The sequence below is a fragment of the Entelurus aequoreus genome, linkage group LG13 (assembly GCF_033978785.1).
Source record: "Entelurus aequoreus isolate RoL-2023_Sb linkage group LG13, RoL_Eaeq_v1.1, whole genome shotgun sequence".
NCBI lineage: Eukaryota > Metazoa > Chordata > Actinopteri > Syngnathiformes > Syngnathidae > Entelurus > Entelurus aequoreus.
In genome coordinates this window covers 64,075,875-64,100,769 of record NC_084743.1, presented here as the reverse complement: position 1 = coordinate 64,100,769, position 24,895 = coordinate 64,075,875, and the positions used below count along the sequence as shown (strand labels likewise).

Sequence of the window (24,895 nt, the reverse complement as noted above, 5' to 3'; positions counted from 1 at the left end):
CTGAAAATATATTGCTGGAAAGCAATCCCTGCATGAAAATAAAAGACTGTTACCTCAGACTGCCGGGCTCACAAGAAGAATCTTTGTGTCAGAAGAACCCACAGGAGGGCAACATCTACAGTGACATACAAATAAATCAAGAATTTGTATTAATAAACGTGTATTTTTAAATATATTTTTGAGATTTGAATATAAATACGCTTGATTTTATATTTGTATTTGTATTGAATTTGCATGTGTGGATCACTTTTTTGCTTTTGTGTCAATGAGAGAGTTCTACCACAAACCAGATGCACGAATAAATGTGACCTACACACTCCCCTGAACAACCAGCAGAGGGCACTGCAGCCAGAGCGGTCTGGGTCACAGAGCATTAAATGCAAAATGCCCGGAGTTCTCTGCACAAAAACAATCCACGTCTTTACAGAGAGAACGCACAACAGGCCTGAGCTAGCTAACGTTAGCGTTGTATTAGCTAATGCTAATTTATCCAGTTCATCTGAAAGACCGTGTTAGCTGCCTATTTTATTGTATCAATGCCGTTTAATGACCTTGTCCCGATACTGATGTCTTATCAGTGTAATGTGTGGCTCTGGCTGCAGTGCCCTCTGCTGGTTGTTCAGGGGAGTGTGTAGGTCACATTTATTTGTGAATCTGGTTTGTGGTAGCTTTTTGCCATTGGATGTAACGCTGAGTTTTGCCTGCACGGCATATAAAATTAAAAACAAATTGGTACTGAGTTTGACAGCAGAACCCTGTTGTGTAAGAACTTGGCTGTAAGACTTTCTCCTGCCAATTTTCCCATTGAGCAATGCACAATGCATTCAACTGCAAAATATTGCTCGTTTCCATTTACAGCAAACAAACAAAAATGCTTGGCACATTCCAGACTTCACTATATTGTAGGATCAGATTTACTTTATTCTTTGTTTTAATTTGAGCAATGATTATTTTTATGAAGATTTTATTCTTTGACTTGAATTTTTTTCCTTCTTGTAATTTTCTGTAAAGCACTTTGAGCACTTTGAATTGTGTTGTGTAGGAATTGTGCTTTATAGATGGACTTGCCTCACCTATTAGTGTTTGTTTACCTTTTTTGAGCCAAGGCACATTTTTTGCGTTGAAAAAATCCGGAGGCACACCACCAGCAGAAATCATCAAAAAACGAAACTACGTTGACAGGAAAAATGCTTTGTCGCAATTGTTGATTATGACTTTAAACCATAACCAACCATGCATCACTATAGCTCTTGTCTCAAAGTAGGTGTAGTGTCACATCACGCCGTAAATTATAATTTTACGTTTTTTTCTGTTTTCCTCTGTGTAGTGCTTTAGTTCTTGTCTTGCGCTCCTATTTTGGTGGCTTTTTCTCTTTTTTTGGTATTTTCCTGTAGCAGTTTAAATGTCTTCCTTTGAGCGATATTTCCCGCATCGACTTTGTTTTAGCAATCAAGAAGATTTCATTTGTTTTAATCCTTCTTTGTGGGGACATTGTTGATCGTCATATCATGTTCGGATGCACATTCTGGACGCCATCTTTGCTCCACAGTAAGTCTTTGCTGTCGTCCAGCATTCTGTTTTTGTTTACTTTGTAGCCAGTTCAGTTTTAGTTTCATTCTGCATAGCCTTCCCTAAGCTTCAATGCCTTTTCTTAGGGCAGGGGTCGGCAACCTTTACCACTCAAAGAGCCATTTTGGCAAGTTTCACAAATTAAAGAAAATAATGGGAGCCACAAAAAAAAAATTTAAATTTAAAATGAAAAACACCGCATACAAAGCTTAAATGCTTTGTGCTATGTTAACCAGGGGTCTCAGACACACGCACCGGCACGCACTTTAATGTGGAAATTTGATGTTAGTGCGGCCCGCGAGTTTTGAATGAATGGCGCTTGATAGCGTCATACTTGCCAACCCTCTCATTTTTTCCGGTATCAGGGCGTGATGACACTGCTTTTGGCGCCCTCTACAGCCTGCCCAAACAGCGTACCCGATCAACCACATGTAGAATGCAATTTCAGCTTGCTCACGTAAGTGACAGCAAGGCGTACTACCTCAGCAGCCACACAGCTTACACTGACGGTAGCCTTATAAAACAACTTTAACACTGTTACGTTACAAATATGCGCCACACTTTGAACCCACACCAAAAAAGAATGACAAACACATTTCTGGAGAACATCTGCACTGTAACACAACATAAACACAACACAACCAATACCCAGAATCCCATGCAGCCCTAACTCTTCCGCTCAACCGACGCACGGAGGGGGGTGGGTTGATGTGTGGGGGGATTTGGTGGTAGCGGGGGTGTATAATCTAGACCGGAAGAGTTAGGGCTGCATGGGATTCCGGGTATTGGTTGTGTTGTGTTTATGTTGTGTTACGGTGGGATGTTCTCCAGAAATGTGTTTTTCATTCTTTTTTGGTGTGGGTTCACAGTGTGGCGCATATTTGTAACGTAACAATGTTAAAGTTGTTTGATACGGCTACCGTCAGTGTAAGCTGTGTGGCTGATGAGTAAGTATGCTTTGCTGTCTCTTATGTGTGCAAGTAAAAGCTACATACAACATGTGGCCGGGCTGGCACGCTGTTTGTAAATGCAATAGAGGACAATTACTGCAGTGCAATAAGGGCACTCCCTTAATTTAGTAATTATAATGAAAATAGGATTATATTTTCCCTGGGAGTTATCTAGGAGAGGCACTGAGAACCATAAGTCTCCTGGGAAAATTGGGGGGGTCGGCAAGTATGCAGCTGAGCCGCATCAGAGTGGTCAAAGAGCCGCATGCGGCTCCGGAGCCGCGGGTTGCCGACCCCTGTCTTAGGGGCACTCACCTTTCGCCGTAACTATAGATAGTCTACTTTGTCTATAAAGTTGTTATAAGTACTCCTCTGCATAACTTTGTGTTGTTACTAAGATTAAAGTGAATTGTATAGTATAGATTAATTTACAGTAAAGAATGACTTTATTAACATCGATTTTTACCCTGTAACAACAGATTTAAAGTGCATCAATTTGCCTTTTTTGTGGGGACATTGTTGATTGTCATGTCATGTTCGGATGCACATTGTGGACGCCATCTTTGCTCCACAGTAAGTCTTTGCTGTCGTCCAGCATTCTGTTTTTGTTTACTTTGTAGCCAGTTCAGTTTTAGTTTCATTCTGCATAGCCTTCCCTAAGCTTCAATGCCTTTTCTTAGGGGCACTCACCTTTTGTTTATTTTTGGTTTAAGCATTATACGCCTTTTTACCTGCACACTGCCTCCCGCTGTTTCCGACATCTACAAAGCAATTAGCTACCTGCTGCCACCTACTGATATGGACAAGTATTACACGGTTACTCAGCCGAGCTCTAGACAGCGCCGACACTCAACAACAACACATCATTTGCAGACTATAATTACTGGTTTGCAAAAAAATATTTCTAACCCAAAATAGGTGATAATTAGATAATCTCCCACGGCACACCAGACTGTATCTCACGTGGCACGGTGGTTGAAAAACACTGAACTAGATGATATTGCTACACTGTCAATAGCACTCAGAAAAATGGACGGTTCATTAATGTATTCGTATCGGACGATTTCGCTTATAAATTATAGGAATCCTAGTGAGAGTTGATGAAAATGTTTGTCCAAGGAAAGTAGAAATAATGTAATATGCTGTAAACTTATTATGTTGGTGAATGCATTGGCAAATAATATTCTGGAAGAAATTCCCCTGCATCTGATTTTGACAACCCGCGTCTTTAGCCAATACGACGGCCGTTCCTCCTTAAAATGTACGCATATGGAAGAAGGCCATGAGTTTGAATATCTGTAACGTTAGTGCTGTTGCCACGTTTGTCTCTGAGGACAGCATAACCACTTCACTTTTATTGTCGGATGATGGCTCAAATCACTTTGCCCCATGCCGTCGTCCCTTGATGGAAAACCTTACCTTGTCCTCTTCGAATGGTTTATAATTCACGCGGGTGTCTTAAAGCCAACGCAAGGTCTTAACAGAAGTAGTTTACTGGATCCATGGATGCAGTTAAGTTTGGACAAGGGCAGAGGCTCTCTCCCGGGTGCAGTCAGGTCAAAAATGCAGATTCCTAAACCTACGTTTTGTGTGACATGTTCTTATTCAAATGGTTTGGGGTGTCGCAATCATATATCAGTCTGGTATCAGCGAAAAAACGAGGATTATATAACGTGTTTACTTGTGCTAAGCTGGACAGCCAGTAAACATCTAAATGTCGTCCAATGAGCACACAAAGTTGGTATTTTTGCTGTTTTAGTCAAGTCATTTACAAAAAATAACCACGGTAATAATGACCGTGCTTCTAGGCTTCTAGGAGTTAGCGGTTACACAACTGCTAAGCACACAATAGCATACAAGCCAGACATAAGTAATAGGTGTCCTTAATTCAGTTTGTGCTTCCCAATTATAGTCTGTTACGCCCCCCGCCCTAGGAAGAAGAAAACATTCCGCGCCCTCCACTCTATGCCGCAACTATAATTTGCATAATTTGTCTATACAATTGTGATAAGTACACCTCAGCATAACATTGTACCCTTATAACGTTAAAAAGGAAATGAGAAATTAGTCAAACAGAGAACAATGGTAGGTATGAAAAACACTAACCTATTTATTATTAACCGTTTGGAATGGACTTATGTTGTCTTTAATTTGAAGTCGGGCAGTAATTGTATTTTTTTTGGTGACACCCAGTCGCCAAAATCATTCATTCCATCAGTCTACCCCAGGGCAGCTGTGGCTACGAAAGTAGCTTACCACCACCAGGTGTAAATGAATGATGGGTTTTTAACATGTAAAGCGACTTTGGGTACTTAGAAAAGCGCTATATAAATCCCAGGTATTATTATTAAGTTAAGCTCATAACAAAGTAAATTAAAGCCACACCTAAGAACTTTCAGTTTTGGTTGGTTTTGGTGGCACCAGTGGACTGTGTTTCCAGAAGGAAGACCACATTTCCCATGACGCATAGAGCGTCAAACTGACACGATAATACCACATTGATTCAGTATGACTGATATTTCCATAGTAGGAACTTACATAGTGTCAGGTTCAAACACTGATGACATTTATTAAACAAGACAAGAAGCAAGGAATCAAACAGAGACAGAATACAATTTTTATCAATTGAGGAGAGCACATACACCTGTACCCTTGTACAGTGTTCCACCACGCTCTGACGAAAGATTTGGACTTTTATTTGGACTTGCCCTGATTACATGGCAACAGCTGTTTTTTTAAGGGAGGGGGGGTCGTAAACAGCCATCACCTTTGATTACAAAACAGTTCAAAGAAGAAGGCGTAAAACAGTTCAAAGAAAAGGTGCCTGGAGGGAGGTCAGGCCCTGCCTCCTCTCCGCTTTGTAGATCTCGGGTAAAGACAAAATCTTCCTGTGGATTACAATAGAAGAAAGAAACCGACGCCTTCATGTCGCTTCCCATTGTACACAGTGGAGTTTTATAAGCCTTCTGCTTGGTAGGATCAAAGACAGCTTTTGTCTGCTCGCAGGGCGAGCTGAACTCAATGTAACAATAACTTAGATACAATTATTCTAACACATAGTTTACTCAAACTGTATTTTTGCGGCTTGCAGTCATCGCATTGTTTTATATTTATTCAGTACTTTTGTTTGTCGAGTGGCTGGTCGTGTCAATGTGGAACTGCAAACTAACAAGCCGGTGGCTATTTATTGCTACCACGCAAATTTACGATAGCTAATATTAGCATTATTATTTTGATTTGAGCTTTGAGAAAGTCACTTACCAGTCCAGCAGGAACAGAGCCAAGGCAGCGTCGGTTTGAAATTCCTCGTCTTTGAGCTCATGCCAGCGATTGAAAGCCGGGTGATGTTGATCCTTTACTGTTCTTTTATACGGGTGGCCTCCCTTTTTCTTTTTTTTGTCTCCTCAGGCAAAACTTTTTGTTTCTTTGGTTGTTTTACAGCTTCGGCCATGATAGCAGTAATTCCACGTCGGCTTTCTTTTCCTTCTTTTACTTTTCTAGCGGCACGCAGATGTTTGCATCGACTTCCATCTTTTTAACGGATGGGGAAAAGGGGATTTAAGTATGCCGTAAAGCAAGTCAGCACATTTGTAGTGTTTTTCCTCAAATTTGCTAAGTGATAGCGTTACAAAACCCCTCAGGCCATGGAAGAGGTCCATCTATTGTCCCAAAAGTTATGAAAATATTTTATGAAAGTTACTTAGTGCTGCTTTAAATGACCATGACATTTGGTACTTGTGTTTTTCGGCAAATGTCATGTTTTAGACTGCAATATTGTTCAATTAAGGTAATTATTTCCATCTATTTTTGGTTACGCCCCCCTCCAGGAAGAAAAAAAACATTTTTTTCCCCTCCCAGTCTCCGCCGTAACTATAGATAGTATACTTTGTCTATAAAGTTGTTATAAGTACACCTCTGCATAACTTTGTGTTGTTACTAAGATTAAAGGGAATTGTATAGTATAGATTAATTTACAATAAGGAATGACTTTATTAACAGTGATTTTTACCCTGTAACAACAGATTTAAAGTGCCTCAAATCTTCCCCAAAACCGTTTTTGACCATTTTGAACCAATTGATACTGAAAAAAACATTTAATTTAACGCAATTATTAATATTTACTTCAAATTTATCACCGACATTACCTCAATTAACAAGAATGAATACAACAATATGTGCTTATTTTCTTTTAATGTCAGGATTAATGGTGTAGTGGATTGCCCGAAGCTTAAACAGCAACACAAGTGAGTTTAGTACAATAAGTTTATTTACCCATAGTCAAAAGTGCAAAGTCGGATTGAGCTGCCCATGCAGACAAACAAACGTCCTCCGGAGGACACAAGAATCAAGCAATCTTCCTCAGCCCTTGTCACTTGGCCATTTTATCTGTTTCCCCATGCCCCAAGGTCCCGTTGTTTTCGACATGTTTGTTTTGCAACATCCTTGAATCCCTTAGTCATGCTTAGACAATCAAAACATTTTGTAGAATGGTCAGAGCGACTCCATATCCTACATCTGGTCCTTCAATGGTATAGAATAGAAGAGAAATGAAACAAGCAGACATTCTTGATAGACACGAAATATAGCTCAAAGGTCAGAAATTCTACTACAATGGCAACAAGGAGCACATTTTGTAGTACACAGCTTTTCCACTGGGTTTGAAGCATGATACTGATAAAGCATGTTCTCCAGGGTCACCCCCAGGGGGGCCCCGCCCCACTGTTTGAAAAGAACTGCCTTGATAGAACAAAATCTCAGTCTAAAACAGCGTATTTTGTCAATGTAAACGAGTATCAAATAACCATATTTGCTTATTATTTACACATATGAAGTCTTTAAGGCAGAAGAGCATTAGAACACATCCAGTAACAAACGTGTCCGCATCATTCAACTTACTCCGTCAATTACCACTCCGCTTCAACTCATTGACAGCATAAGTCCATGCTGGACAGTTAACAATAAATATTTAGAGTTTTTTTGTAAACCTACAATTGTTCTTAGATATCACTTGATCAAGCTGTTTCTAACATTCCACACAACAAAATAATAACATACATGTATGATTCGTGCTGATATTTTCACTGTCCGGGCGCGCGTTAGTGCGCATTCATCCGTGCGCTGCACCGAGCGCAACTCCGAGAGTGCGCAAAGCGTGCCCCAGATCGGCGGCAGCGAACAGCTGCAATCAATCGCCGGCAATCAGCACACCTGGGACTGATGAGGGCGAGCTGAATAAAGACCAGTGGACCTAAGGATCCTGGCCGGAACTTAACCTTCTGTTGATGTCCCACATCCGTTCCCGCGTTGACGTTGCTGTGTGTCTCGTCATCCCTTCCCCCCCTCCCCCTGTTTCCCTGACTGCCTCTTGGATCTCGACCCCCCCCTCGCATGGACACGGAATCTGACGCCTCTATCTCGCCCTGGATCTTTTGCCTGTCGCACAGACTTCCTAGATCAGCCTCGCCCTCTTGGACTTCCGAGTTCGGAACACTCAACAGATAACTGCTTCACATAGTCTTACACTATACACACTCCATTTCCTTAGTTTATATTATTATTGTTGTTTGATTATTATATATATTATGTATATTTATATATACACTACCGTTCAAAAGTTTGGGGTCACCCAAACAATTTTGTGTTTGAGCCTTCATTTCTAAGAACAAGAATAGACTGTCGCGTTTCAGATGAAAGTTCTCTTTTTCTGGCCATTTTGAGCGTTTAATTGACCCCACAAATGTGATGCTCCAGAAACTCAATCTGCTCAAAGGAAGGTCAGTTTTGTAGCTTCTGTAACGAGCTAAACTGTTTTCAGATGTGTGAACATGATTGCACAAGGGTTTTCTATTCATCAATTAGCCTTCTGAGCCAATGAGCAAACACATTGTACCATTAGAACACTGGAGTGATAGTTGCTGGAAATGGGCCTCTATACACCTATGTAGATATTGCACCAAAAACCAGACATTTGCAGCTAGAATAGTCATTTAACACATTTGCAATGTATAGAGTGTATTTCTTTAAAGTTAAGACTAGTTTAAAGTTATCTTCATTGAAAAGTACAGTGCTTTTCCTTCAAAAATAAGGACATTTCAATGTGACCCCAAACTTTTGAACGGTAGTATATATATATATATATATATAATAAATCATAGAGCTTTACTGCCCCCTTGTGTCTGTACCGTCAACTCCCTCCTGCACACATAACAGATATCGGCGCAATATAGGTATCGTCCACTACCCAAGGTCCCTGGTATCTGTATTGGAAGTGAAAATGTTGCAAATATGCATACCCACACTGAAAATGAGTTGTCTGTAAGTTTTTTAGTTGACGATGTTGACTTTTTAAAACATACACTGTTTTGATGGAACTTGACACAATCCTGCAGAGTACAGTTTCCAGGTTATTTACATCATCTGGCCGTGGCCCAGTCCGCCACTCGTCCTCTGCACAAACGGACAAACAGTGTGATGAGTTGGATCTCCTTGAGCTCTCATTGCTCCGGTCTGTTGAGACCCCCCAGTCTGACTCCCCCCCCCCCCCCCCTTCAGTGTCTGTAGATACTGAGGGCTATTTGCATCCCTGCTGAGAGGGGAGGATGTGCGGGGCTACCAACGTGTGGATTGATGTGTTTGTGTCAACCCATGACTGGCTTTGAGGGCCCTCAAGCAGGCGTCAGCGCAATATGTGGCTGTCATTCTCCATGTAGCCTGGTGGGTGATTGACGTGCGCATTGTTTTGGAGCATCGAGTCCAGCCATGTGATAGTGGCACATCATCGGATTTTTAATACAAGAAAATAAGTTAAACTTGTCTCAACTGTTGTGCCTGCAGGTGGTGTGATCGTTTATACAGGGAAATATAAAGAACATGTCATAATGAATAAAATACTGTACAAAACATACATATTAGGGTTGTCCGGATACCAATATGTTGGTACCGGTACCAAAATGAACTTCGATACTTTTTGATAGTTTTCTAAATAAAGGGCATATGTATGTATGTATGGGGGGGGGTTGTAGGGGGGAAGAAATTTGGCGTGACAATGCCTTGAAAGGTGAAGCGTCACTTGACGAGTTTGACCCGGTGGTAAAACGAGGCATACCGTTTTTTCAAAATAATATTAAGAGCTATTCAAACCCCTCCCCATTTACTTCCGGAGCTGCGTCCAATAAAATCACAAAGCGGTAATTTCAATACCGTAATTTAAAATCGCTATTCAGTAGGATTTAGGGTCCAAAGAACAGTAAGCAGCTATGTTTCATTAATATACCGTAGCTGCGTGTGTCAAATATGAGTCATTAAATGACTCCCGCCTCCTGGTGGTAGAGGGCGCTAGTGATCCTTCTTGCGACTACCTGTACTGCAGAAGAAGTGACAACAAGCAGCAACAGATCGTTTATTTTTTCCTCTCGCCTGAACTTTTAACATGGAGGATTACATACCGATATCTAAAATAAAACAGTTTTCTAAAGTGGACTTTCAATCGAAGCAGGAGGTAATAATTAAAGGAATATCTCTATCGAGACAGAGAGACTTTTAAAACTGAAGAAAGATAAGGAAGACTTCTATAAACAAGTTATCGATGCTTCTGGTCAGAAGGAGCTGCAAATGGACTCCATTTATAAGTACGGGTAAGACCATGATAACGTTTTTTTTAATTAAATGTGCTTTTCATGATGGTATGCTTACATCACACTCAAAGTGCAGGCCTACATTTACCGCATGCCTTTTGGTAAGCGCCGGAGTGAGAAGAGGTTTTAAAATAATTAGCGCATGCATGCCCATCCTGCATGCTTTTGCTAAGCGCAGGAGTGAGAAGAGGTTTTAAATTAATTAGCGCCCATGCGGCTATTCAAGGAAATACGGTATATATATATATATATATATATATATATATATATATATATATATATATATATATATATATAATATATATATATATATATATACATATACATATACATATATATATATATATATACATATACATATATATATATATATATATATATATATATATATATATATATATATACATATACATATACATATATATATATATATATATATATATATATATATATATATATATATATACATATATGTCTTAATTAGATTATCCAAAAAATAGTGCTCGATACCGTGGTAGAGCGTAATATGTATGTGTAGGAAAAAAATCACAAGACTATTTCATCTCTACAGGCCTGTTTCATGAGGGGTTTACCTCAATCCTCAGGAGATTTAAATATATATAGAAAATCTCCTGAGGATTGAGGTAACCCCCTCATGAAACAGGCCTGTAGAGATGAAATAGTCTTGTGATTTTTTTCCAACACATACATATATATATATATATATATATATATATATATATATATATATATATATATATATATATATATATATATATATATATATATATATATATATATATATATATATATATATATATATATATATATATATATTGGACATGGACATGGACATGACCTCTGTCATTAAAAATGTGTTTTCCTCAAAAAGGTGGCAACCCTGCAGGAGAGCACTGAACTATCACTGCCTTTTGAAAGCAAACACATTTATTTTGTACGTGGCGAGCTACATGTCAATTCCAGAGGGGGGGTCTCTTGTCACACTGGCTCAGCAGCTTCGGGCCAGCTGAGATATTTGTGTGAATTCCAGCCTGTACCCTTGTCAAATACATCCCAGTGGCCAGGAAGTGGGCTGCTGCTCGAGCCAGCCAGACACTTGAGTGCTCCAGCAGGCAGCCAAGACACAGTGATACTGCTCTCATTGATCTTGTTCACGCATTAAAAAAAATAAAAAAATAAAAAATATGTTGTGGTGCTGGTTTGAAATTAAATTCTGGACAATCTTGTCTGGCATATCAAATATAAGCACCGCGACACAAACACGACAATGTCATGATGGAGACAGGACTAAAAGAAAGACAACATTTGTCACAATAACAGCAACTTTAAATCCATCTGCATGGAAGACTGAAGCAAAAAAATATATATATATATTTTAATAAGTATTAATCATTCACCATCTTACTGATTAGTCGACTAATCGGATTATAAACCACACACCTGTTCAGTTGCTTCTATTTAGCCAGGGACTTTTCAATTCGGGTTTCACAATGAAGACGTCTACCGTAAATTCCGGACTGTATGCCAACACTTTTTTCCTACGCTTCGAACCCTGCGTCTTGTAAAAGGGTGCGGAAAATGTATGCTTTTTTTTTCCCGCTGGCGGCCATAATGCAAATAGTTTTTGTAAAAAAAAACAAGGTAAGCCACTGAAATGGTGTGTTGTTGTTTATGCTATGGTACCATCTTATGGATGAGTTTGCTCACCATAGGTGCTGCAGTGTCTTGCCATTTAGTGCTTTTCCGTCTTCGCGTCGTCCATAGCGTTTCTACTCGTATGGGTTCTTCATTCATCTTTCCAAGCAACGTTTGTACGTTTTACAATCATGTGCTTATAAAGAACACTCAAAACACTGATAAATAAATACAATTCCGAGTAGATTTAAAATCATAAAAAAATAAGCCTCAAAACATAGAAACTTTCTGAAAAAAGTGCTGCAAATTTAAGCAATTTAGCCTGTAAATTTCTGGAAGGACCGAAAACGTAATTATGATGTATTATTGTTCTGCTCTACACGGAAGGGCACCGCAGCACCTGCAGTGAGCACAATCATCCAAAAGAGGGCACCATAGCACAAACAATAACACACATTTTCAATGTCTACTTGCGTTTTTTGAAAACTATTTGCCTGACGGCCACCCACCAGCGAAGAAATATCCATAAATTAGCCACACCGTTTTATAAGCCGCAGGGTTCAAAGCGTAGGAAGAACGTAGCGGCTTAAAGTCCAACATTTACGGTGTTTTTTATTTATTTTTTATTTTTATTTTTGTTGCAATCATATGCTTACAAAGAACAATCAAAACACTGTTAAACATTCATACAATTCCGAGTAGATTGTAAACAATTTCCCTTGTGGAGCAATAAAGTTTGTCTAAGTCGAATTGAAAAATAAGCCTCAAAACATAGCAACATAAGCAATTTAGACTGTCAATTTCTGAAAGGACCGAAAACTTAATTATGATGTATTATTGTTCTGCTCTACACGGAAGGGCACCGAAGCAGATGCAGTGAGTAAAATCCACCAAAAGAGGGCACCACAGCACAAACAATAACACATCTTTTCAGTGTCTACTTGCGTTTTTTTATAACTATTTGCCTTACGGCCACCCACGAGCGAAGAAAAATCCATAAATTAGCCACACCGTTTTATAAGCCGTAGGGCTCAAAGCGTAGGAAGAACGTAGCGGCTTAAAGTCCAATATTTACGGTGTTTTTTATTTATTTTTTATTTTTATTTTTGTTGCAATCATATGCTTACAAAGAACAATCAAAACACTGTTAAATTCATACATACATTCATACAATTCCGAGTAGATTTTAAAAAATGTCCCTTGTGGAGCAATAAAGTTTGTCTAAGTCGAATTGAAAAATAAGCCTCAAAACATAGCAACATAAGCAATTTAGACTGTCAATTTCTGGAAGGACCGAAAACTTAATTATGATGTATTATTGTTCTGCTCTATACGGAAGGGCACCGTAGCACATGCAGTGAGTAAAATCCACCAAAAGAGGGCACCATAGCACAAACAATAACACATCTTTTCAGTGTCTACTTGCGTTTTTTTATAACTTTGTGCCTTACGGCCACCCACCAGCGAAGAAAAATCCATAAATTAGCCACACCGTTTTATAAGCCGTAGGGCTCAAAGCGTAGGAAGAACGTAGCGGCTTAAAGTCCAATATTTACAGTGTTTTTTATTTATTTTTTATTTGTATTATTGTTGCAATCATATGCTTACAAAGAACAATCAAAACACTGTTAAACATTCATACAATTCCGAGTAGATTGTAAACCATTTCCCTTGTGGAGCAATAAAGTTTGTCTAAGGCTAATTGAAAAATAAGCCTCAAAACATAGCAACATAAGCATTTTAGCCTGTCGATTTCTGGAAGGACCGAAAACGTAATAATGATGTATTATTGTTCTGCTCTACAGAGAAGGGCACCGCAGCACCTGCAGTGAACAAAATCATCCAAAAGAGGGCCCCATAGCACAGACAATAACACACCTTTTCAGTGTCTACATGTGTTTTTTTTTTTTAAACTATTTGACTTATTGCCACCCAGCAGCGATGAAAACTCCATAAATTAGCCACACCGTTTTATAAGCCGCAGGGTTCAAAGCGTAGGAAGAAAGTAACGGCTTATAGTCCAACATGTACGGTGTTTTTTATTTTTTGTTGCATTCATGTGCTTACAAAGAACACTCAAATTCATACCATTCCAAGTAGATTTTAAACCATTTCCCTTGTGGATCAATAAAGTTTGTCCAAGTCTAATTGAAAAATAAGCCTCAAAACATAGCAACTTTTTGAAAAAGCTGCTGCAAATTTAAACAATTTAGCCTGTCAATTTCCGGAAGGACCGAAAACTTGATTATGATGTATTATTGCTCCAATGATGGCGTCATCTTGGAAATGTCAACCATCATGGACCTTTTTTCAAGGCAATCTTACATTACCGAATACAATAAAACAAGAGGATCTTCAGGAGCTGCAGAACCAAAACACAATTTCCTTTGTTTCATCTCAAAAATAAGTGTTAATACTTTGAGAAGGTATCCATGTCTTTTATGAATATGCACATAAGTGTGTGTGTGTGTGTGTGTGTTGTTAGTGTAGGTGGCTAAATGTCAGCCTGTCACAGCGGAAGCATCGGTGAGAGCAGGTGTGTTGTGACAGACAGGTGTGACATTTAACTTTAGTTTTCATACCAGAAACTCCATCCATCTCTGTCTCCCACACAAGAATGCACACTAACACCAGGACGTCCACACACACACCTACATACAGACTCCTGTATGACCACACAACACTCATTTCTAAAAGGATTGCTCTACGAACATGGAGAATAGCTCTGACTAGAAATAAATGTGTTAATGAATTAATAAAAATCCCTAAGTATTCTCAGAGCATTAACGGAAATGTCAGAGTCACGACGCCCAGCTTGCGTCTTAATTCTTCTTTCACCTTAATAAACATGACGAGAGTGGAGAATGGACTCCGCTGAGGAGGACAGGGTTTGTGGGTGGTATTGCACCGGCAGCAAAAGTCTGTTTGGAACAAGACTAGACCCTGGGAGATGAACATAAAAGCAGATTTGGAAGGCTCCCGCGATGACAGCTAAGCCACTCCGGGAAGCAACCTTACATGATCATTACCGGGATTCTGGGGATATCACACCAAAAAATGGGCTGCGGAGAAGGACACAAAAGGGGGTTGAAGAAGGATGGAGGCTGAGCACATCTTTCACTAAATGTAAAATGTATGATGGCCAAAGAGTATGATTCATTCTACTGACCTACTGCCTCCTCGCGCCTGCAGACAATCTGCAATCTGCAATCAGTGCACCTGTCCGTGAAGAGCGAGCTGCCTTCATAAGCCGGAACAACCTGCCATCCCGGGCCCGGATATAACCTTCTGTTCGCGTACAGTAAGCCACGTCCTGCTTGATGCAATCCAGCTCTCTCTGTGTTTGCCCCTCCGTGTTTTCAGTGTGTTTTCTTGTGTCGTTTTCCCTTTTCCCCGGATCTCCCTCTGGACTCTGACTGCCTCCCTCGATCCTTGACTTCCCCCGCTTTGGACTCGGATCTGTAGACTTCTCTCTCCCATGGACTTCCTCGTCTCTCGTTCAACATTTACGGTAACACTAAACAGCTAATCTACACACATAGTCTTACACCATACACACTCTTGGATTTTGTCACACTCCATTTCCTTAGTTAGTATATTTAGTATTGTTTGAGTATTATATATATATATATATATATATATATATATATATATATATATATATATATATATATATATATATATATATATATATATATATATATATATATATATATATATATATATATATATATACCTTAATATAATTAAGACATATATATATATATATATATATATATATATATATATATATATATATATATATATATATATATATATATATATATATATATATATATATATATATATATATATATATATATATATATATATATATATATGTCTTAATTAGATTATCCAAAATAATAGTGCTCTATACCGTGGTAGAGTGTAATATGTATATGTATCATCAGGAGATTTTCCTGATGATTGAGGAAACCCCTCATGAAACAGGCCTGTAGAGATTAAATAGTCGTGTGATTTTTTTCCCACACATACACACATATATATATATATATATATATATATATATATATATATATATATATATATATATATATATATATATATATATATATATATATATATATATATATATATATATATATATATATAACTTAGAGCTACATACCCCCTGGTGCACCCACCTGTTCCCAATGAGCTTGTTCACCTGTGGGATGTTCCAAATAAGTGTTTGATTAGCATTCCTCAACTTTCTCAGTCTTTTTTTCCACTTGTGCCAGCTTTTTTGAAACACGTTGCAGGCATCAAATTCCAAATGAGCTAATATTTGCCAAAAAACACAAAGTTTTCCTGTTCGAACTTTAAATATCTTGTCTTTGCAGTCTATTCAATTGCATATAGGTTGAAAAGGATTTGCAAATCATTGTATTCTGTTTTTATTTACCATTTACACAACGTGCCAACTTCACCGGTTTTGGGTGTTGTACATGTCGTGAGAAAAAAAGTTTATTATTATGAAAAAAATAAACATATGGTGACTGGGGAAATATAAGCGTGAGAGAAATGTCAAGTGTGGCGTGAGAATGTGTTAAATTGTGTGACTCTCACGCTCAAAGCGTGAGGACTGGCAGCTCTGCAATTAACACAAACTGAATGTGGGATCATACAGTAGCTTGAAATGCACGTGTGCATTTAGTACTTGTACAGTACTTTTAATCAGAGGTGTTCCGAGCCGCTATTAATACTGGATATTTATCTTATGCCAGCAACACAACAAGTATCAGCTGTCACTTAAAACCACCCGATATAAGCGTTCCTATGAAGGTTAATTTGTGTCTTAATTTATTATGACAGCTTTTTTTTTTTTAATTGGTTTTTATCAAATTATGCGAACAATTTCATTTAAACAAAGTCAGTGTTTTTTTTTCGTTTTTTTTCAAAGGTTTATTTGAAATAGGGACAGATACAGAAACATAGATATCTGAAACAGTGATCCAATCAGGCCTGGCCCTAACCAATCTGGCGCCCTAGGCAAGATTTTAGGTGGCGCCCCCCCACATCGGCAGTGAAGTGTATATACTCACAAGAAACCGAATAGCTTTGTCTTTGACCTTTTTTTTTACTTAAAGAAAGCAAATTAACATATTATATGAGAATGTTATGTTATGATTATCTTTAACCGAATCACAGCAGTGCTCAAATTAAAAAACAGCATTCCCTCTCATGTGATATTGCTTAATTAACATTAATGATGTGCACTTTAACAACTAGGCTTACAACTATACCTAATATATAAAGGGGTGGAAAAGTGACTATTACCTGCAGGGCAAACATTACCTAACCAGAAGGCAATAACAATGTAAACAGAAAACACCTGCTTAAAAGATCTAATACAAATGTCCCTGAGGAATGTAAGGTGGGAGTACTGTAATTACCTAACTTTACATTATTATTTTCTATAACAATTTAGCCCCCTCCACAATATTAACCCGACGTTAATCAATCAATGTCAATCAATGTTTATTTATATAGCCCTAAATCACAAGTGTCTCAAAGGGCTGTACAAGCCACAACGACATCCTCGGTACAGAGCCCACATAAAACAGAACTAGCTATTTATTGATTAGCAATTGCCGAATCATGTAACATTAGCTTAATGCTAAAAAGCCAGGTTACTATCACATTCTGTAACAGACAAATAATTTCATGTAGGCTAACGTTACCTCCCTGCTACCTCTGTCTTTTTCTCGTTTCTCCTCCTCTTCTTTTCACTTTTTTCTTCCCTGGGCACCTGACAGTTTTGGCCGTTTTGACATCTTGTGTTGATTTTTTTGATGCGGTGACGTCCATAAACAGTCATGATACGGGAAGGGAGGGGGCGCACCGTGCGGGGGGAGGGGGGGCGTAATGTTGTAACAAATAATATTTCTATTAAATAGGCTTTACTTTGCATTTTAATTAACGTGGGATTATTTTTTGTGTTTAGAAATAATAGTACCAACTTTTTTATTTGTATTTATTTATTTATTTTCTCCATTTGTGGCACTGGCGTGGCGCCCCCTGATGGACGGCGCCCTTAGCATTTGCCTATACGGCCTATGCCACGGTCCGGCCCTGGATCCAATGTATGCATCATAGTGTTTGTAGCCAAAGCTAATTTACAACACTTGTCCCCAACAACAACAAAACAGATCTAACATAATTAAAATAGGATAAAAAAAAAAGAATAAGGCAAAGATATGATATGATATGATATGATAATAGTAATAATACAGACAAAGTGCAAACTAGATAAAAGCCAATAATAATAATAACACAGACAAAGTGCAGACTAGATACAAATTAATTAGTAAAAATGAGTAAAAACTAAACATGGGAACACGATTGTTGCTCAACTAGCCACAATTGTGTTTGTTTTTTCGAAAGTGACAAGTGCAGGTATACTTTTCAAAGTGTCAGGTAGAGAGTTCCATAGTTGTGGTCCTTTTATTGAAAAGGCAGTCTGGGCAAAAGATGTTCTACGGAATGGAACGCGACAGTTGCCTTTTGAAGTTGCTCGGGTGGAAGAGCTGGTACCACTAAATTTTAATTCATTATATACAAATACAGTGTATAAAAATTCAGTGTAAAAAAAAAAAGCAGGACTCACTTCCATCAAGTTAAGACTGAAGCAATCGATGCTGTCTCAGAACCAGCCAATGAGGTGTCAAGTTTGAAGTCACATGACATGGGTCTGGCAAAAAGCATTAAAAAAAGCAGTTAACTGGGTTACCATGGCATAAAACAACGTAACTACCATATCAATTTTATTTTCAAACTATAGAAATGATTCCAATGGATAGAATCTGCACTTTTTTGCACTATTTTAGTTAAGTAATTTAAAAAAAAGAGTTAAAGTACCAATGATTGTCACACACACACGAGGTAAGGCGAAATTACTCTCTGCATTTGACCCATCACCCTTGATCACCCCCTGGGAGGTGAGGGGAGCAGTGAGCAGCAGCAGTGGCCACGCCCGGGAATCATGTTTGGTGATTTAACCCCCAATTCCAACCCTTTATGCGGAGTGCCAAGCAGGGAGGTAATGGGTCCCATTTTTATAGTCTTTGGTATGGTTTGAACTCACAACCTACCGATCTCAGGGTGGACACTCTAACCCAGACCTGGGCATTCTGCGGCCCGCGGGCCGCATCCGGCCCTTTGTGCGTCCCTGTCCGGCCCGCGTGAGGCCAATTATAAATTACAAAATAAATGTTAAAAAGTATCTATGTCGAGTGTGCAATACAACGGTGCTGCTTTTGTTTTGAAAATCGTTATTTGTATTACTTCCGTGTGGACGTATGCGTGATTGTGAGTGAATGTGAACAACTGCAATTACAAAATAAAGTTGAAAAAACATCTATGTCCTGCGCGCAATACAACTGTGCTGCTTTTATTTTGAAAAGTATTATTTATGGGCGTGTGTCCGTGTGTAACCTGCGAGTGAAGGTGCACATGCAGCGACAAGTGATGCAAGGTTTACACCCGAGACGCTAAAAAGAGAAAAGTTGATGAGGAATGCCGTGTTTTCAACAACACATGAACTGCAAAGCAACGTCCCCTCACCTAAGGTGCGTGCCTGCGCAATTGCGCACTGCTCAAGCGTCCGCTGCGCGCAGCAAGTATATGCCGCGCACCAAATCAAATCCCATCTGAATTATAAACAAAATAAACATATTTATTCTATGGAATTTTGCAATGCAACTTTGAGTGACAGTGACAACAAGCGGCCCTAACGGTGTTCGTCAACACCGTTCAATTGAACACCGTTCAATTATTGTAACGTCTATCGAGATGCTTCGAGGACAGGAATTATATCAATCACTTTATTGAACAAAACTGTTTATATTCGGACATAACCACACCAAAAACATGAGTAAAACAATTCTATCTCGAAAAACTAGTCATTTTCTGCCGTACAAACCAGGCCAAAACCAACTTGTCATCTGTCACCAACACGCATAGCACTAAACCACTGGTGCGTTTAAGGCCACACAAAAAGTCGGACAACTCAAACACCACACAAAGTTACACTATGACTCCTCAGTCATACGTGTGCTTATTTTACTGTCATTTATTATTAATGTTAATTTATTTATATTAGTCATGGAATGCTGTTACACACACTATGTTGAAGTATTACTATTATTATTATTATTATTATTATTATTTATCTTACGGTATATATCAAAAATAATATTGAGCAAAATTTTATTGAAATATTGTCGATGTGGCCCTCCAGCAGTGCTCGGGTAGCTCATGCGGCCCCCGGTAAAAATTAATTGCCCACCCCTGCTCTAACCACTAGGCCACTGAGTAGTTTACAAAAGGTATAGGAGTTAGCAGCTCCTCAACAGCTAAGCACACAATAGCACACAAGCTAGACATACCCAAGTGTCCTTAATTGAACAATACTGCAGTCTAAAACGGCCCGTATGTCGATATAAACAATTATCAAATAATTATAGTTGCAAATTATCTACACATACAAAGTCCCCAAGGCAAAGGTTTTTTTTTTTGAAAGTATCAAGTAAAAAACGTGTCCGCATCATTAATGCACTCAACATAATGAAATATTGTGGCCACTTGGTGACTTAACCCTTGTGTAATGTTCATATTGTTGTTACTCAGCCAGCGTTTGTGGGTCTGATGGACCCGTTGCATTTTGTGGCTTTTAATGCCTCACAATCAAACACTTTTATGTTAAAATACTGAACAGATGTTTACCTTATCCCAATAAACATCTTTTCAGTATTTTAACATAAAAGTGTTTGATTGTGAGGCATTAAAAACCACAAAATGCAACGGGTCCATCAGACCCTCAAACGCTGGCTGAGTAACAACAATATGAACGTTGCACGGAAAATTTCTCTGCCAGTTTCTGCATCCCACAGGGATTCTTCTTTTGTGTTTCTGCACCTGCGGTTCCCACACAAGGTTGCAACATTGTTTGTCAACACTGTCTGCTCTCATTTTCTCACACATTTGACCCTTTTGATGTCCTGTGTACCTACACTCTGTCCTCCTCCTGTCTAGGCCTGTTGTGTGTGTGTGTGTGTGTGTGTGTGTGTGTGTGTGTGTGTGTGTGTGTGTGTGTGTGTGTGTGTGTGTGTGTGTGTGTGTGTGTGTGTGTGTGTGTGTGTGTGTGTGTGTGTGTGTGTGTGTGTGTGTGTGTGGTGCACAGAACATCAATTTCCACAGTTCTATTAGCCCCGGGTCCAGTGGACCCGGACATCTTATATGTAATAGAAATTTGTAGGGGGGGTGTATGGTGTGTGGTCATTAAATATGTATTCTGATATATGTTCTTCACAGAAAATGAGCCAAAGTCAGTGTGAGTCTCAGTTTGAAAAATTAAAAAAAATTAAAACGGGTCCCACAGACCCGAACACCACACAAGGGTTAACTGGGTCACCATGGCATAAAACAACATAAATAACGTTTCAATTTCATTTTCAAACTATAGAAATGATTCCAATGGTTAGAATCTGCACTTTTTTGCACTATTTTAGTCAAGTCATTCACAAAAGGTATGGGAGTTAGCAGCTACTCAACAGCTAAGCACACAAGAGCACGCAAGCTAGACATACCCAAGTGTCCTTAATTGCAGTCTGAAACGGCCCATTTGTCAATATAAACAATTATCAAATTATTATAGTTGCAAATTATCTACACATACAAAGTCCCCAAGGCAAACGTTTTTTTTGAAAGTATCCAGTAAAAAACGTGTCCGCATCATTAATGCACTCAACATAATTAATTATTGCGGCCACTAGGTGACTTAAAGGCCTACTGAAATGACATTTTCTTATTTAAACGGGGATAGCAGATCCATTCTATGTGTCGTACTTGATCATTTCGCGATATTGCCATATTTTTGCTGAAAGGATTTAGTAGAGAACATCGACGATAAAGTTTGCAACTTTTGGTCGCTGTTAAAAAAAGCCTTGCCTGTACCGGAAGTAGCGTGACGTCGCAGGTTGAAAGGCTCCTCACATTTCCCCATTGTTTACACCAGCAGCGAGAGCGATTCGGACCGAGAAAGCGACGATTACCCCATTAATTTGAGCGAGGATGAAAGATGTGTGGATGAGGAACGTGAGAGTGAAGGACTAGAGTGCAGTGCAGGACGTATCTTTTTTCGCTCTGACCTTAACTTAAGTACAAGGGCTAATTGAATTCCACACTTTCTCCTTTTTCTATTGTGGATCAAGGATTTGTATTTTAAACCACCTCGGATACTATATCCTCTTGAAAATGAGAGTCGAGAACGGGAAATGGACATTCACAGTGACTTTTATCTCCACGACAATACATCGGTGAAGCACTTTAGCTACGGAGCTAACGTGATAGCATCGTGCTTAAATGCAGATAGAAACAAAAGAAATAAGCCCCTGACTGGAAGGATAGACAGAAGATCAACAATACTACCAAACTCTGGACCTGTAACCACACGGTTAATGCTGTCCAACCTGGCGAAGCCTATCAATGCTGTTGCTAACGACGCCATTGAAGCTAACTTAGCTACGGGACCTCGACAGAGCTATGCTAAAAACAGTAGCTATCCACCTACGCCAGCCAGCCCTCATCTGCTCATCAACACCCATGCTCACCTGCGTTCCAGCAATCTACGGCGCGACGAAGGACTTCACCCGATCATCGATGCGGTCGGCGGCTAGCGTCGGATAGCGCGTCTGCTATCCAACTCAAAGTCCTCCTGGTTGTGTTGCTGCAGCCAGCCGCTAATACACCGATCCCACCTACAGCTTTCTTCTTTGCAGTCTCCATTGTTCATTAAACAAATTGCAAAAGATTCACCAACACAGATGTCCAGAATACTGTGGAATTTTGCGATGAAAACAGAGCTGCTTGTATTGTGATACAATGTGTCCGAATACTTCCGGTTCAACCATCGACGTCACGCGCAAACGTCATCATACATAGACGTTTTCAACCGGAAGTTTCCCGGGAAATTTAAAATTGCACTTTATAAGTTAACCCGGCCGTATTGGCATGTGTTGCAATGTTAAGATTTCATCATTGATATATAAACTATCAGACTGCGTGGTCGGTAGTAGTGGCTTTCAGTAGGCCTTTAAAGACAGCATACGTTAATTCCAGACTGTTACTAATACATATGTTAGTGTTTTTCATACCTGCCTTTGTTTTCTGTTTGAGTAATTGTCTCACATTCCACACTATAAAATACTACGAGTATGTATGACTATCGTGCGGATTTCGTATCGGGGTCAACATGGGCCCATACTCACGGCTTCAGGACACCTCTATTTACAAACATGTTGCCATGCTAACGACTGTGCTCAAGACTGCATTTCACAGTCAGGGACATTTCTATTCAAACTCAAGTGTCCTCAGGTTTGAAAAAATGATAATCAAGCCTCGGAGTGTAGTCATTTCCAGGTGAATACATCCTGAGCATTAATATGTTCCCCATGGGCAAAAAGTAAGAACCCTTATTTGATACGCAAAGAAAATGTGAGAGATTGACACGACACAAGTAAGCAACTTTCAGGAGCAATTTGGATCAGCTATGTTGTGTGCTTGAAATGGTAAACGGCAACAACGATTGGTGCGAAAAAACAGAAGGTGGCTGCTGCACTGCAGAAACTGAAATCTAAGTAAGAATAAATATCTTAAATAAGGGTGATATTTGCTTATTTTCTGTCTGATAAGATAATTCTTCTCACTAAGCAGTGTCTTACATGTTTTAAGTGTTTTGGTCCTAAATGATCTCAGTAAGATATTACAGCTTGTTGCTGAGATTGTATGACCTATATTGAGTAAAACATGCTTGAAACTAGAATATCAACTGTTGCAAAAGCTGTGTCATCAACACTCACAAGTATAAAACTACTTTTTCAAAGTACTAATTTCTTATTTCAAGCATGAAAAAAAAAATCACGACTTTGACACAATTGTGTCTCATAATTAAAACAGATGACAGCCAAATGGACTTTGCTGTTTAATTTTCAATGAGACAATAGAAAACACCATACTTGCCAACCTTGAGACCTCCAATATCGGGAGGTGGGTGGTAGGGGGGGCGGGGCGCGGTTGGGGGCGTGGTTATTTACAGCTAGAATTCACCAACTCGAGTATTTTATATATATATATATATATATATATATATATATATATATATATATATATATATATATATATATATATATATATATATATATATATATATATATATATATATGTATGAAATACTTGACTTTCAGTGAATTCTAGCTATATATATATATATATATATATATATATATATATATATATATATATATATATATATATATATATATATATATATATATATATATATATATTTAATTTACATAAAAGAAATACTTGAATTTCAGTGTTCCGGTGGCTATCCATTAGATGGCAGTATTGTCCTGTTTAACTTCTCCGTTCATGATGAGTATATCATTTCGGCCACCGTGTTCAATGGAGAAGTCTGTTCTACATATTTACAGGCAACATACACCTTCCCCTTCGAACGTCTCCTTGTCGTGTGCGCAGTTGTGCACTCTACTCTCTAAAAGCCGTAGATGTTATGACGTCATTGGGCAGGCAAGCTGTTTATATTGTGGGAAAGCGGACGTGAGAACAGGCTGTCCCCACTCAGTCTCAGGTCCGCATTGAGCTGGAGGGGGCGTGGCCTCCAGCTCCGGCTGAATACCGGGAGTTTGTCGGGAGAAAATCTCTGCCGGGAGGTTGTCGGGAGAGGCGCTGAATACCGGGATTCTCCCGCTAAAAACGGGAGGGTTGGCAAGTATGGAAAACACGTACTCATATAGTAGTACAGTTGGCACAATGTACATGTGACATTTCTAACAATTTTGAACAGAAAGAGTTCATGCACATTCAAATAAATTCTTCAAAATTACAAGAAACATTTTTGGCCGGGGCCCGGGCTGTATATATGCGCACTAATTGACTGAAAGAGCACGCACTTGACGCGATGATGTCATGTTATCGATGGAAAAATGCATTTTTAGACCATATGATTTGCCTGAGCGG

At 38.9% G+C, this 24,895-nt stretch overlaps 1 long non-coding RNA gene across 1 annotated transcript in view; it reads right to left on the bottom strand.

Moving 5' to 3' along the window:
• LOC133663949 (uncharacterized) overlaps positions 1–24,895 on the bottom strand; it is a 69,519-nt gene that overhangs the window by 26,101 nt on the left and 18,523 nt on the right. The window contains exon 2 of the long non-coding RNA XR_009828438.1: positions 18,462–18,545. This is a non-coding gene — a long non-coding RNA (uncharacterized LOC133663949). The remainder of the gene's footprint in view (positions 1–18,461; positions 18,546–24,895) is intronic.